Consider the following 16,832-nt stretch of genomic DNA (forward strand, 5'->3'; position numbering starts at 1 on the left):
TATCAACCTGCTTATGCTTAGGAGCAGTTTTTAACATGTTTTATTCAGGAGTTTCAATCTTTTTATTCAGAGCTATAAATCAATTAACTAATCAATTATTGTTAATTCAGCAACAATCCAGAACAAAGCAGAGAAAGATTACACATTAAAGGCACAGAGAGAACTTCTCCAAATACATTTCATAGTTACTTTCCAATTTTAAAGAGCAGATCAAAGACATATCATGTTAACTATTTTTGTGAAACATATTATCTTTTGAAGAACTGAAGGAGAGAAAATTTTAAAAAAACACAATGTTTTTTCCTCAGGAGCAAAACAGAATCATAGTCAACGTCGTGTCCATAACACACTACAGTGCTGTGTCACACATTCCCCCATCTGGAAAATCCTAGGCTACATTCTTGCATCCAAAGTTATCCAGAGAATTACCTTAAGTGCATGAAACAGACCATAGTGATTGGCCATAGATCTTAATTACCCACAGATTTACCTTCTCTTGAAACACGTTTGTGATGGCTTACGCTGATAAAACCTCACCCAAAAAAGTCACAGCTATGTGTTTTTAGTCACGCTTATAAATGGGCTTTCCTTTAAAAGAGTAAAGAATCTTCTTCCAACAATATAGACCTTTTCAGTCTCTCTAACTTTAAATTTTGCTCTAAGGATTGTATTGGCGAACAGCAGGGTACTTGCTGGAGAGAGGAGATGAAGGGCAGTGGGGTCTACCTACCCTCACTGACCTACATTGTGCCATTCCTACAATAAGAAGCTTGTATAATTATCCCCATTTCAAAAATTATATAACCAAGATTCAGAAAAAGTAACTTGCTCAAGATCCAACAACCTTCAAATGGCAGAACTAGTACTTGAAAACCAAAGAAATCCAGTTCCACAGACTAAGTTTTCTTCACAAAGCAGGCTGTCTCCTCACATTTCAATCAATGTGATTCTTATGGTTGTTTCTTTATTTTTGATACCAATGGCATATTATTTTAATGAAATCCAATCAAGAATGGCTTGATGATTAATAAGCTTTATTATTTTGTCATTACAGATCACAGACTATAATAAGACTACATAAATGGCCTCGTGAATCCAAATGTAACTTTCTGTTATATTATGACAATAGCAGTGGCAATACATCACATTTACATAACATTTCACAGTTTCAGAATATTTCCACATACTCTGCCTCCTTATGATTCTGCTCTTGTACAACCTGTGAAGTAGGCAGAGTCAATTTTATTCTCACTATTTTAAAGTTGAGGAACAGAGATCTTGCTCAAATCAAAAGACCACAGAGCCTATATGCAAACATAGACCATTCATTCACTGATGTACTCACTCTATCATATCTATTGTATACTCATTCATATCTATTGTATATCTATTATGTGGGACTTCCCTGGTGGCTCAGATGGTAAAGAATCCACCTGCAATGTGGGAGACCTGGGTTTGATCTCTGGGTAGGGATGATCCCCTGGAGGAGGGCATGGCAAGCCACTCCAGTATTCTTGCCTGGAGAATCCCAATGGACAGAGGAGCCGGGTGGGCTACAGTCCATGGGGTCACAAAGAGTCAGACACAACTGAGCGACTAAGCCCATCTAATATGCGAGACTCATTTCTTAACTGATATCCAATCTACTACTCATTTCAGAATGAGTAGTAGATTGTAGTAGAGTTTTACATTACAGACTATACAAAATATGTTAATAATAGTACCTACCAGGCCTATTAATTTTCCAAGTCCCAACCTAGCACCTCTACTAAAAGAAGCTGATTTGGGTTGTTCTTTGAGTCAACTCAGTAACACAGGTTGGCCCCAAAACAGCGAATCCATAAATTGTTTGCCAGCATACGATGTGGCCCAGTGTAAACTCTCTGCTTTCAGGGGCAATGGCTATAGTTAGAAACCCAAAAAAGAAGCAGGCTGTGGGAATGGAGGAGCCAGAGTGCTGGGTTAAAGGACAGACTTAATAAAGCAGAAGCTCTTGCTCTCGCTTTGAACACATAGTAATGCTGGCTAATGTATTTTATATAATTAAAAGCAGGCTATAAAGCAAGAAAGGAACATATCCAGATGCCAGAAATAAAAACTAATAATGGCATTAATAGTAATCCCAAAGCCATAGATATAAGCAAGGGTTGAACCATGTTGCCTCTGAGAGAATAAGGTTATGTGCATTAGTGACTTGAATTTTTAATGCAACATGCAAAAATGAAAATAATAATGAGCTCAACATCACTCATTATTAGAGAAATGCAAATCAAAACTACAATGAGGTATCAACTCATACCAGTCAGAATGTCTGTCATTAAAAAATCTACAAACAATAAATCCTAGAGAAGATGTGGAGGAAAGGGAACACTTTTACACTGTTGGTGGGAATGTAAATTGATGTAATCAGTATGGAGAAAAGCATGGAGATCCCTTAAAAAACTAGGAGCAGAACTACCATATGACCTGGCAATCCCACTAATGGGCATATACCCAGAGAATACTATAATTGAAAGAGACACATGTACTTCAATGTTCATTGCAACATTTTTCACAACAGCTAGGACATAAAGCAACCTAGATGTCCATCGACAGATGAATGGACATGGAAACTATGATACAAATATACAATGAAATGTTAGCTTTAAAAAAGAACACATTTGAGTCAGTACTAATGAGGTGGATGAACCTACAGCCTATTGTACAGAGTGGAGTAAGAAAGAGAAAGACAAATATTGTATATTAACGCATGTGTATGGAATCTAGAAAGATAGTACTGATTAACCTATTTGAAGGGCAAAAATGGAGACACAGACATAGTGAATAGACTTGTGGACACAGTGTGGGAGGGAGAAATTGGGATGAATTGAGAGAATAGCAGGGAAACCTATACATTGCCCTATGTGAAATAGATAGCCAGTGGGAATTTGTGGTACAACACAAGCTCAGCCTGGCGCTCTGTGACAGCCTGGAGGGGTGGGATAAGGCGGGAGATGGGAGGGAGGGTCAAGAGGGCACGGACATGTGTATGCCTATGACTGATTCATGCTGACGTATGGCAGAAACCAGCACAACACGGTAAAGAAATTATGTTACAATAAAAACAAGTAAAAATTAAAATGATCAAGACTTCAATCTTCACATACGGTGAAGACTGTATCTGAGCTCTTAGTATAAACCGGAAGCAAAATAATTGCTGCTTTGTATATCTGTAGCATCTTAAAATCTCTGAAATCACTTCTCACTAAGCAATGGCTCTTGAGTTCATAGGGAAAGGACCTATGACCCATAAAAGATTGGGATCTTAGTCTTATATTTGTGTGCAACCCAATTATATACCACCTGAGCTATTTGGAAGAACTCCAGGTAGAACTGATATAAAAGTTGACCAGCCTGCCCATAAGGCCTAAGAGAGGTGACTACAAAACTGCCCCATGGGGGAACATCCAGTGCTTGGAATTTGCACAAGACTCCCTAGGAAGTTTATCACTGAAAATGTTGTTATATACATGAAAGTAGAAAGCAGATAAGACTCACACATAGGAAAAAATATATATCTGGAATCACAGAAAAGAAAAAAAGGTAGAAAGAAATTTAAAATTAGCATATTTATGTGTGTTAAGTGTTCAGAAAACCTATAAAAAGAAAAAAAGAACAAGATAATGATATAAAAATGAGTACTTATGACCAGTCAATCCTAAAGGAAATCAATCCTGAATATTCATTGGAAGGACTGATACTGAAGTTGAAACTCCGATACTTCAACCACTTAATGCAAACAGCCTCTCATTGGAAAAGACCCTGATGTTGGGAAAGACTGAGGGCAAAAGAAGAAGAAAGCAACAGAAGATGAGATAATAGTTAACATCACCAATTCAATGGACATGACTCTGAGCAAACTCCCGGAGGTAGTGAAGGACAGAGAAGACCGGCATGCTGCAGTCCATGGGTTGCAATTGGGTATGACTTAGCAGTTGAACAATATGACTGCCAGTGAACTTCTTATCACCAAAAATTGAGGCTAGCTGACTTTTGGCATAATATTATCAAAGCACTGAAGGAAAGAGTGAACTGTCATCCAGCTAAACCATAATTCAAATTTCTGGATGAAATAAAGACACTACCAAAAAAAAAAAAAAAAAGCTAAGTGAAAACATTGTCCATGGAATTTGTAAATAGAAGTATACTTAATCAGGCAAAAAGTAAACCCAAAAATAAGCAGTAATATGCAAGCAGCAAATATGAAAAAAGAATTAAATAAATATATTAACATAGAAGCACAGTATTAAATATAAACTTTTAAATAACAATTTTTGCATGTGTAAAAAATGAGGTGGAATTAAAATAGCAAGCAATGTAAAAGATTAGAGAAGAATAATAAAGTTTGTTAAAGTGAACCAATTTGTCTAAAAAAAAATTAAACAATATTTTAGGTATATTAAAATGATATAAATATTTAACTTTAAAATAGTATATTGATAAATTTTGATAGTCCAGATAAAAAGACAGTTCTATCAGTTCAATAGAAGGCAGGAGGGAGGCAGAAAAAAGCATGATCTAGAGATAACACATAGTCAGACTGTAACCTGCCAGGCTCCCCTGCTCATGGAATTCTCCAGGCAAAAATAATGGAGTTGACGGCCATTCCCTTCTCCAGGTGATCCTCCAAGCCCACGGCTTGAACCCAGACCTCCCGCATTGCAAGCAGATTCCTTGATGTCTGGGCCACCAGGGAAGCCCCTACGCAAGGGAAGTCTTCCCTGGTGGCTCAGATCATAAAGGATCTGTCTGCGATGCAGGAGACCTGGGTTTGATTCCTGGGTCGGGAAGATCCTCTGGAGAAGGAAATGGCAACCCACTTCAGTATTGTTTCCTGGAGAATCCCATGGACAGAGAAGCCTGGTGGGCTACAGTCCATAGGGTCGCAAGGAGTAGGACATAACCAAGTGACTAACACACACAGAGATAAAACAACTATGGTGGTAAAAAAAAAAAAAAACAAGTTCAAATACATTAGTAATTAATATAACATAATCTCTCCAAAAAGTTAAAATGAAGAATATATATAGAGAGAGATTATGAATATATGCATTTATATGTAAATAAGTAAAAACAAATAGAATGGTACACGTTAAATTCATATTAATGGTTAGCTAATGGAGAGGAGGAAGAAAAGTGGGATTGAGAATGCTTGAAAATGTGTTCAGTTTTGTCTGTAATGTTTTGCTAGGGAAAAAAGAAGCTGAAACAAATATGAGAATGCTATTAGTTGTTAAGTCTGAGTGGTGAATACTTGAGTATTTTTAATCATGTTAGTGCTTTAATTTTTTTAATGTCTCCAACTTAAATTCATATTAACAGTAGATCCATAAAGTAAAGGTTATGAACCCCTGATCCTACTAGATGTCAGTTATTAACTCCATACCTAGAGTTTCTGAGCAACAACTATTCTGGGTTCATCTGAGAACTTTTGTCATATACTAATACATAAGTTTAAAATAAACTCACTTTATTTAAAGGAGCTAAAGAGAGTCTCCATTGCTTTTAATTTGAAAAACTTAACTATATGCATACACCCTAATAGTTGCTTTGAAAAAAGATCAATATTGTCACAATTTGATTAGATTTCATCTGATTTGATTCAAGCCTGCAATGCAGGAGACCTGGGTTCAATCCCTGGGTTGGGAAGATCCCCTGGAGGAGGGCATGGCAACCCACTCCAGTATTCTTGCCTGGAGAATCCCCATGGACACAGGAGACTAGCGGGTTACAGTCCATGGGGTCGCAAAGGGTCGGACATGACTGAGTGACTAAACACAGCAATGTATTTCAAGATTCACTCAAGCAGGGACTAAACGAGACACGATGAATATGAAGATGTGTAAAGCATGAAACTTATCTTCAAGAAGCATATCATTGGTTGAGTTACTAAATGAAGAAAGAAAGAAAGAAAAAAATTACAACACAGAGTAACAGTTACAAGGAAGAATAAAAGAGAAGGTGCATAAAGAAAGAGTTTTTCCCAACTGGGTGTGATAAGAGAGGTGTACTTAGAGGCAAGGATATCAGAGTAGTCATTTAAAGAATAAACTGAGGTTTTTCCAGACATCCCTCTCACTCCACCTAGCATGTGAGGATACAGCAAGAAGACAGCCGGCCATTTATGAACCATGAAGTGGGTTCTGACCCTCACCAGACACCAAATCTGCAAGTGTCTTGATCTTGGACTTTCCAGCCTCCAGAACCATTAAAAATAAATTTCTGTTTTTTTAAGAAGTCATTCGGTATATTGTACTTTGTTGTAGCAGCCTGAACCAGGGCAACAAGGGTAAAGAAACAATAATATGGCAATTTGGGAATTTGAATAAAGATGTATTATTATGGTAGTTTACTTTAATAAATAATTACTTCAGTGTTGCAGTAATTGTTAATTTTAGATGTAATAAGATATTACTTCTAAGTGATACCATGCACTGATTTTATTTAGAAAATCACAATAAATATTTCATAGTGAAAAAAAAGGAATAAACTGGGTTTTTATAAAGTATCTCTGTTTGACTCAAGATATCTCTGAGACTGGTTTATCTACAGTGAAAATATCCCAAACAAAATATCTAAAATATCATCTTTGAAGACCATAAATTTGATATTCTTCCAATGAGGGTCCTAGAAAAAGTTTAATACTTCCTCAGTATTAGGTTTGCTGCAATAGATGACTCCGACACTTCCAAATTCCTTAGAATCTGCTAATAAGAACAAATTTTCTAAATTATTTGCAAGATTATGTTTATTTATTTAATTTATAAATTGTATATTTATTTTTCACTGTTTTGAGTAGGATGCATGAGACTAAATATAGTAATTTGCTTAAAATTGGAAGTTTAGAGTAAGACCCAGTGAGATAGGACAAATGGTTGAATAGAATAAGCAAGTGGGTAGATGCGTAGATTTCTACTATCTCTTCACTTTGCTATCCTAAGTCTTTGCTTTTCAATCTGAGACTGGAGTCCTACATTACTGATATACAGCTACAGAAATTTCCAACATTGCCTCAAGTCACATTAACATCCAAGGATTCTGTCTCTTTCTTTCTTACTGGTGAATACATATTTGGGATCACTGTCTCCCTGACTGATTTTTTTCATTATAAAATATCCCTCTATCTCCAATAATACTTTATATTTTAAATTCTACTTTGATATTAATATAGCCATGCCAGTTTTCTCACATTTAATGTTGCATGATATATCTTTTTTGCCTTATTATTGTCAACAGTCTGTGCTCTATATTTAAAATGTGTTTCTTGTGAACAGCATATGGTTGGGTCTTTTTTAAATTCAGTTTTTTTTTAATCTTTGCCTTTTAATTGAAGTGTTTAGTTCATTTTCATTTAATGTAATTATAGACATGATTTGAGCTTTCCATTTATTTTATTTATTCTTTGTTCCTTTAGTCTTTCTCTTCTACCTTTTTGTGGGGATGGGCATGCGCATTCTTTTTCATCCTCTGAATTGTTTTTTTAGCTATATAATTTTGTATTTTTAAAGCTGTTGCTCTAGACATTACAATATATTTCTTTAAGTATTTGCAGTTTATCTTCAAATAATATTACACAATATTACTTTATGTAATCTTAATATAATTACATCTTGCCTTTTCCTAGCATTTATGCTACAAATTGTCTTACACTTAGCTTCCACATACAGTATGCATCAGGCTTTTCAGGTGGCTCAGGGGTAAAGAATCTGCCTGCCAGTGCAGGAGACATGGGTTCAATCCCTGGGTCTGGAAGATGACCTGAAGAAGGAAATGGCAACCCACTCCAGTATTCTTGCCTGGAAAACCCCAAGGACAGAGGAGCCTGGTGGGCTGTAGTCCATAGGGTTGCAAAGAGTTGGATAAGACTGAGCACACAAGTGCAGTATACATTATAATATATAATTATTTCACAGAGTTGATAGTACAGTTGACCTTTGAACAACACAGGTTGACTTGCACGGGTCTGCTTACAGGCAGATTTTCTTCAGTAAGTACTACTGTACCACACGATCCACAGCTTGCTGAATCCACAGATGTGGAACATCATATACAGGAAGGAGGGAGGTCTGTGGGACTTCGTCTGTGGATTCGGGAAACTGAGGTCAGTCCTGGAATCAATCCCCCACTGGTAACAAGAGACAAACTGTATTTTAAATTTAAAACTTCCTGTGAAAATAAGATACTTTCTAAAAAGTATTTTTGTATTTACCCAGATATGTATCTATTCTGTGTTCTTTATTTCTTCCTGTTCATCCAGAGTTCCATCTGGTAACTTCTTTTCAGCCTGAATAATTTCAGTTAGCATTTTGGAAAGTTTTTAATAGTTTAGGTCAGCTGGAAACAAATTCTCTGATTTTTGTCTCTGAAAATGTATCTTGAGGGATATTTTTACTGGATATGGAATTCAAGATAGCCAGTTTTGTTTTGTTCATCTTTAATAATATCATAAAGTCTTCTAGTGAGAAGTCAGCAGTCATTTGTACTGCTGTTATTCTATATGAAATATGCACTGTATGTATAAAAAGTAATTTTAAAATGTTGTATGTGTTAAAAACAAATTTGTTTTGATATAATTTCCATAAATTTAAAATTTACACATTATGTGTATGTATCAACATTTTACCTATGTGTGTATATATATATGTATAACCCGGGTGGCACTACTGGTAAAGAACCAGCTTACCAATGCAGGAGATATAAGAGATGTGGGTTCAGTCCCTGGTTTGAGAAGATTCCCTGGAGGAGGGCATGGCCACCCACTCCAGTATTCTTGCCTGGAGAATCCCATAGACAGAGGAGCCTGGCAGGCTCTGGTCCATGGGGTTGCAAAGAGCTGTACATGACTGAAGAGACAGCATGCTTGCATATGTATATATATATAAACACCACTCTAGTCAAGATATAAAATACCTCCATCATTCTAGAAAGTTTCTTTGTGCCCCCTTTCAATCAATTCTCATTTCCTTTCTCTACCTCCTCTACCAGAAGCAACTTTTTCATTATTATGAGTTTTCCCTTCTCTAAAACTTTATATAAATAATCATACAGATAGATTTTTGTGTCTGTCTTCGTTCAATTAGTATAATATCTTTGAGGCTAACCCACACTGTGGCATACATCTGTGGTTTTTTTTCTTTTTCAGTTATTAAATTGTACTCTGTTGTAATAATATATCACAATTAAAAAAATCATTGTATAGTTCATATAGTTGTTTCCAGTTTGCACTTTTTAAGAATAAATCTTCTGTGAATATTCTGTACAAGCCTCTTGGACAAAATATACCCTCATTTCTATTGCATAAAGAAATACATGGTTACAGGATAGGTATATGCTTTAAATTATATAAGAAACTGCTAAACTTTTCCCAAAAGTGATTGTGGTATTTTATATCCCCACAAGAAATGTATGTATGAGAGTTCTTACTGTTTCACATACAATATTTGGTCTTGTCAGGCTTGCTAATTTTAGCCATTCTAGCAGGTGGGCAGTGGTATTACACTATGAATTTAATTTGTGTTTTCTTAGCTTGTAATGATATCAAAAAATTTTTCAAATGCTTGTGGGCATTGATATTTGTATATATCTTCAAGATTTTTGCCTCCCTCACTCCATTGTATTGCTAAATCTTTTTAGTATTGAGTTATAGGACTTCTTGATATAGTCTAGATATAAATTAGATACAAACTCATCATATATATGCATGTATACATTTATATATATATACATACATATACTGGAGAAGGAAATGGCAACCCTTTCCAGTATTCTCGCCTAGAGATAGGCGAGACAGAGAAGCCTGTTGACAGAGAAGCCTGGTGCGCTGCTGTCCGTAGGGTTGCATAGAGTCGGACACGACTGAAGTGACTTAGCATGCATGCATGCATTGGAGAAGGAAATGGCAACCCACTCCGGTATTCTTGCCTGGAGAATCCCAGGGACAGAGGAGCCTGGCAGGCTGCCGTCTATGGGGTCACAGAGAGTAGGACATGACTGAAGTGACTTAGCAGCAGTAGCAGCATACATATACATGCATTTAGATTTTCTGCAAGTATTTGTATTGCCCATTAATTTTAATGTAATCTTATTAAAAGCAGAGAGTTTAATTTAAATTAAGTCTAATTTATATTTTTTTCTTTTATGTCTATCCATTTCCATGTCTTCCCTATGAAAATTTACCTTTCTCCAGATCAGAAAATTATTATCCTGTCTTATAGAAGTGTGTATTTTTAGCTTGTTGTTAGGTTTAGTTTTATTATTCATTTGAAGCAATGTTTGTATATCATTCTAGGCAGAGGTTGAGGTTCATTTCTCTTTTTCTGAGTATCTAGTTCCAACATCATTTATTGTAAAGATTATTGCTTCTCCATTGAATTATTTTAAAGCTTTAATTGAATTTCAATCATGTAACTGTGAATCTATTTCTTTGCTTAGCCTTCTGTTCCACTGACCAGTTTGTATATTTTTATATTTATGCCACACTGCCTTGATTATTGTAGGTTTGTAGTAAATCTTGACATCAGGTTGTATAAGTTCTTTAATTTTGGTCTTTTTTTAAGAGTTAGGTTTGCTATTCTAAGTCCTCTGTATTTTCATACAAATTTTAGAATCACTTTGTCAATATCAATTTATAAAGTCTATTGCTATGATGACTGAGACTGTATGAATATATAAGTCAGTTTAGTGAAAACTGACATCCAAACAAAATCCTGTCTTCCCATCCATGTTTGTAGTGTATCATTTATTTAGTTATTTTGAAATTTTGTGCATTAACCTTGTATTCTGCAAATTTGTTATAAATGTTAATTTCAGGAATTTTTTTTATCAGTTCCTTCAGGTTTTCTGTATAGAAAATAATGTCACCTGTAAACAAAGTTTTATGTCTCTCTTCTCAATGTGTATACTTGTTATTTCCTTTTCTTGCCTTATTGCTAGTTTTTTTCTAGACTGCTGGTTTTGTCCTCTCAACACTCTAAATATTTCACTTTACTTCTTGATAACATGATTTCTGAGAAGTCAGAAGTAAATTTTATTTTTGTTTCTCTGTAGGCTCTCCACTTTTTTTCAAATTTTTATTTTTTACTTTCAATAATTTGAAAATAACATGCTAATACATGATTTATCAAGCCTAGTATTCTTCAGTCTTTATGGTTTCATAGTTGACATTGATGTGGAAATTCTCAGTCATAATTTTTTCAAATATTTCTCCTGTTTCTACTCTTTATATTCTTGTTATGCATGTCTTATGCCTTTCAGATTTGTCCCACAGTCATTGAATGTTCTGCTTTGTTTTCTTCAATCTGTCTAACTCAAGTCTTTCCTCAGCTGTGTCCAATCTACTAATAGGCCCATCTTCATTTCAGCTACAGTGTTTTGGGTTTATTTTTATTTTTTTAGACTATAGCATTTCTTCTTGGTTATTTCTTTGAATTTTCATCTCTGCAGACATTTTGTTTTTTTTCATTTTAGATGTGTTCTCACATGCTGTGTAATTTGTTCTTAGAGCTTTTTGCATTTTAATTATAGTTGTTTCAAATTTCCCTCATAACTCAGTTGGTAAAGAATCCGCCTGCAATGCAGGAGACCCTGGTTCGATTCCTGGGTCTGGAACATCCACTGGAGAAGGGATAGGCTATCCACTCCAGTATTCTTGGGCTTCCCTTGTGGCCCAGTAGCTAAAGAATCTGCCTGCAATGCAGGAGACCTGGGTTGAATCCCTGGGTTGGGAAGATCCCCTGGAGAAGGGAAAGGCTACCCACTCCAGTATTCCGGCCTGGAGAATTCCATCAACTGTGTAGTCCATGGGATTCCAGATAGTTGGACACAACTGAGCAACTTTCACTTTAAATTTCCAGTCTGATCATTCCAACACCCCTACCATGTCTGATTCTGATACTGGCTTTTTGTCTTCAAATTGTGTCTTTTGCTTTTTGATATTTCTTATCATTTTTCTTAGTAGCTTGACATGATGCACCATGTAAATGGAACTACTATAGATAGGCTTTTAGTAATTACTAATATGGTATTGGGGTGTGTTGGGGTTGTGGGGGTGTTCTATAATCTTAACTTTCAGATTTTGGTTAGTCTATCGTTCTGGACTTTGAACTTCACACATGTTTATCAGTTTTCTTCTCTCCCTTAGATGAGACAGGATGGCTCGAGTGGGCTCTAGTTAGGTATTTTCCTCGCCCAGGTCAGTTAGACTCTAAAATTACCCTAGCAGATTACTTTGGTTTACTAATTCCCTCTGAGAGCAGTTTTGTTGAGAACAGATTGCTCTGTCATATTTCAAAATGGTTTATTTCCCCTACCTCGGCAAGGACCCCAGGGGATTTTTCTCCTATATTTTCTATGATAACATCATTGAGATCCTACACCCCCACCACCGGGACTATATCCTCCTGGAGTTTTTGGCTCCCAGTGTTCTCTGTACTGAGACAACTCAAGAGTTGTCCGAGCTCCAGCAATTTGTCAATTACAGTCATGTTTTCCCACTCTGAAGTTGGCTCTTAGAGCGGTTTCCACTGATGAGCTTTTTTTGTAAGCTATGACTCTCTGTGTACACCCACCACTCTCTCCAGTCTTTGGGGGCAGTGGTTTGTCCTGTGTCTTCTTTCTTATTATGGATCAAGAGAGTTTTTGTTTTTTTCAATCTGTTCAGCTTTTCACCTGTTGTTAGAATGGAATGGTGACTTATAACCTCTTTTTATATGGAAGTTGTATGCTAAGTTTTTGTAAAGATGTTTAAATATGCATTTTAGATAAATTTATATTTTGTTTTAAATTCCTTTGGAAGGGTAAGGTACTTTGCATTTACAAGATATTTACTTTCTTAGGTGCTTGGGGAAAAGGCCACTGAAAGGTTCACTGTTTCCATCCATTTTTCAATCAGTCTTCATTCTATCTTCTCTCCTTCCAGCTTCGACAGATATCTCCCTTCATGAAGATATCTTGATTTTTAAGCTAATCAAGACTTAAACCCAGGGAAGCTAAAATTACTTGCTCATAAGTTAATTTTACATTTTTCTCAGCTCAAAATCAGTTGTGTTCCATGTCTGAATTAAAGGGTTTTTAAATTATTATTAAATTATTTAGTATTTGAAGAAATAGCTCATAACTATCTATGTGCATCTGTTCTCAATGGGCTAAATGTCTCATGAGGTTTAGTGATCTTATTTTCCATGGGGATAAGAGAGAGACTTTTCAGTGTGATAAACTGAAGAAGATGAACATCTCACTTCCTCATATTATTGATAATTCAAGGGGACAATCACATATTTGTCATTTGCTTTTGTCAAGTATAATGTGGAATAATCACCTCTTCAACCAGGAAGATACCTTAATTGGATGATAAGGGAGAATATTAATAGCAACTAATATTTATCTTGCTCTTGAGAGTTATTAAAGTGCTTTCACAAACACTCTCTTAGCGATTTTCACAACATCTCTGTAGGGAGTATGTACTGTAGTCTTTACTATCAGTCTCATTCTACCCATGAAGAATCTAAGGCTCTGAGCAATGAAGGGATGTGGTTTAGACCAAGCAGGAAGTAAAGGAGGAAGATTAAGACACAAGTCTCAAAATTTACACCTCCCCTGTAATCACATATTGCCTCTCTGTAGATCCCACACAGAGAAGCTAAGAATCTCTAGGCTGAGAATAGCTATAGTAGCAACAAATTTAAGCTATACAGAGATTTAAATTTTCATAGAGCCCTTCCTCTTAGCAGATCTCTTTTGTTAGCTACACTCACCTAATGAGACTTTATCATTGTGATGATAATGATTGTCTAGTCTGAGACTTCCCTAATTTAATTCAGTTACTCACCGAGCCAGATAGCTCTGACAGGAAGGGATGACACTGCTTTATACATCCTTTGGACTATTCAGTTAACAATTACCTCCTTCTCACCTTTCTCCTTCTGAAGCTTCATTTGTAAACCTATCTTTCTTTCACTTTAATATAAGGACAGGAGCAACCTTAAAACTGATATAAATGGCAGAGCCAGGTTAGGAACTTATTTGGGGGAACTGTATCAGATGTAATTTAAATGGAGATTTTCCTAAAATTAGTTCAAGAAAACAAGATTTTATTGGCAATGCCATAATGGACTTAAGTTTACCAAAAGTTAAAAAAAAAAAAAAAACAACTTTAAAATAAGGGTTGACTTTGGTAGGGCTCCAAAGCTCTCTGTCTCCAGGTAAGTTGGAAACATTTTTCAGCTACTCTTTGTGGAAACTGACTAACAACACTGCCCATGTGTCATTACTTGGGTTCCTCAGGAAAGTGAGACATAGTAAAAGGATTTTAGCTATTCCTTTATCAGGGAGAAGGACCCTATGTAATAAGAATAAGGGACAATGGACAAGAAGGAGGGACGGTAGAAAGGAAAGAGGGAGAGGTGATGCAAGGGTATATTATTAAGTGGTTCACCACTAAGTGTGACTGATTGGTCAACCCCTAGGGACTATCCTCTGAGAAGTCATTTGTAGTTTTGATAGTTAGTTTTACATATCAGAATAGCTACTTCATGGAGAAAAAGAAAGAAAAGCTTTTTTCTCATTAAGTAACTCATTTTCTATTGAACAAGTCTTTTCCAAAATTGTCAAACTCCCCACACCTCTGGTTTGCACATATGTGGGCTTAAGGGGAGTACCACAACTTCTCTTTTCCAACATGATAGAAAAACTCCCAAGATGGGAAGCAAGAAAAGTACAGTGTGGTTATGAGACAAGATGCTGTTAAATTTCCCCTGTGTGAAGCTGTAAACCTATGCAGCTATGACCACAGCAGGAGAGGGGTGAGGTTGATAGGATATGAAATGGACAATAAATAAAATCTGATGGAAACCACCCTGTACATCTCTCAGGTCTCCATACCACAATCTGGAGTTTTCACTTTTGTGAGAACAGCTTGCCTTTTCTTTTTTTCCAATCTGTCACCAAGTCTCATTCTAGATGTTGGCCGCATAGCACCACTTAGATGTTAACATTTAAGGCAAGTTAGTTATTGAAATATACTTCAGATCTTGCTGCAGTAGTGAGGATGTGTTTGATGTCAGTCATCATTTTCTTTCCCTCCATCTATTCATGATAGTGTTTCCTCATCTTCAGCCAGTATTTTGGCTGTTCTGAGTTGCTAATCCCAACGGTTTAATTTCTTAGTTTCCAGGCTGTGGTTGCTGCTGTTGTCCAAAAACTACCATTACTGGATAGGAAAGCAATAAGGCAGTTCCAAACATACTCCTCCCTGCCAACACTGTTGTTGTTCAGTTGCTCAATTGTGTCCAACTCTTTGCAACCCCATGGACCACTCTCCTTCACCATCTCTTGGAGCCTGCTCAAACTCATGTCCATTGAGTCGGTGATGCCATCCAGCCATCTTGTTCTCTGTCATCCCCTTCTCCCCCTGTCTTCAATCTTTCCCAGCATCAGGGTCCTTTCCAAAGAATCGGCTCTTTGCATCAGGTGGCCAAAGTATTGGAGCTTCAGCTTCAGTGTCAGTCCTTCCAGTGAATATTTAGGATTGAGTTCCTTTAGGATTGAAAGCCTTAGCTACCAGAAAACATCACTTCAGATAATCTGAGCTGATTGCACCCTTATTACATCAATTATTTACTTTGCCTTTTGATCTACTGACATAAGCAGATGAAAGAAATTAGGTAGTAGGTTCAGGTTCAAGTTCATGAGAAACCTTACTGTGACTCTAGGTAAAAGTGTTTTCTTTTGGGGCAACTGGGAACTCTAATTGGATGATGCCTAACAGTACAGTGAAGAGCAGGACCAATTATGCAATTGGGACACAGAAATGGTGAGAGTTGAGGATCTCATTTTCTTCCCTTGATTTCAAGATATACATATATCTCGATTCTCAGAACACAATACATCAAATTCTCCTCTGAAAAGAAAAAAAGACTTCATTCTTTTAACTTCCAATTGTATGTACTTTTGTAGTTTCTTACTTTTTATTTTGCACTGGAAATCCAAATAAACTCAGCTTGTTTGTTTGTTTTACAATAGGGAAAGAAGCATGATATAAATCTAGTGTGTATATGTATGCATGTGTGATGTTCACTCACCTATTTTTCTGTTTATCTAAGTGTTTTGCCAAGGGAAGTATAATATTCTCTAAATGTTGGATATCCGGTTCTTCCTACCATCATATTTCAGCCTAAAATGTCCTGTACTTATGCTTTAGTTTTCTTTCCTATCCACACCTCCATAGCATGCAGACGAGATGTCACAGTCTAAACTTACAACCCACCCTTGCTATTTAAGGAATTCCCCACACACATCTGTGCATTTAGCTTAAGACTGGCTGCAGGGTTTTTTGTTGGTGTGTGCTGTGTGGGTTTCCCAACTGGAGTCCTAATTTGCAACACCTACGGCTTGCTCAGCTCATTCTAATGCTAGGGTGGTTTCCTTCTGTGAATAAATGTCAGTGAGGTGCTCTAGGCAAAGCTATTGCCTTCATGAGCCTATGAAGTTACTCCAGGAATAGACTCCCTATTTCTATATGCAAGTGAACATTTAGAGCAGGTATATTAGCTAAGCCAGTTTTAGGAGATTAAAAGAAATGACTCTTAAAGCTGAAGGCAGAAGGACATTTATTGCCATACTTTTTAATGCTTCATTCAAACCAATTATATACAAACATTTGTTGAGTGTCTATTATATGTCAGGCACTGGATATTTCATATTCTACGTGTATTCATGAGGTTTACCATGAACCAAGAGCCATATTAAGAATAAGCCAAAAATATACAAATAAAAGTGAACAAATAAACTAGCAAGGA

The sequence above is a fragment of the Dama dama genome, chromosome 19 (assembly GCF_033118175.1).
Source record: "Dama dama isolate Ldn47 chromosome 19, ASM3311817v1, whole genome shotgun sequence".
Taxonomy (NCBI): domain Eukaryota; kingdom Metazoa; phylum Chordata; class Mammalia; order Artiodactyla; family Cervidae; genus Dama; species Dama dama.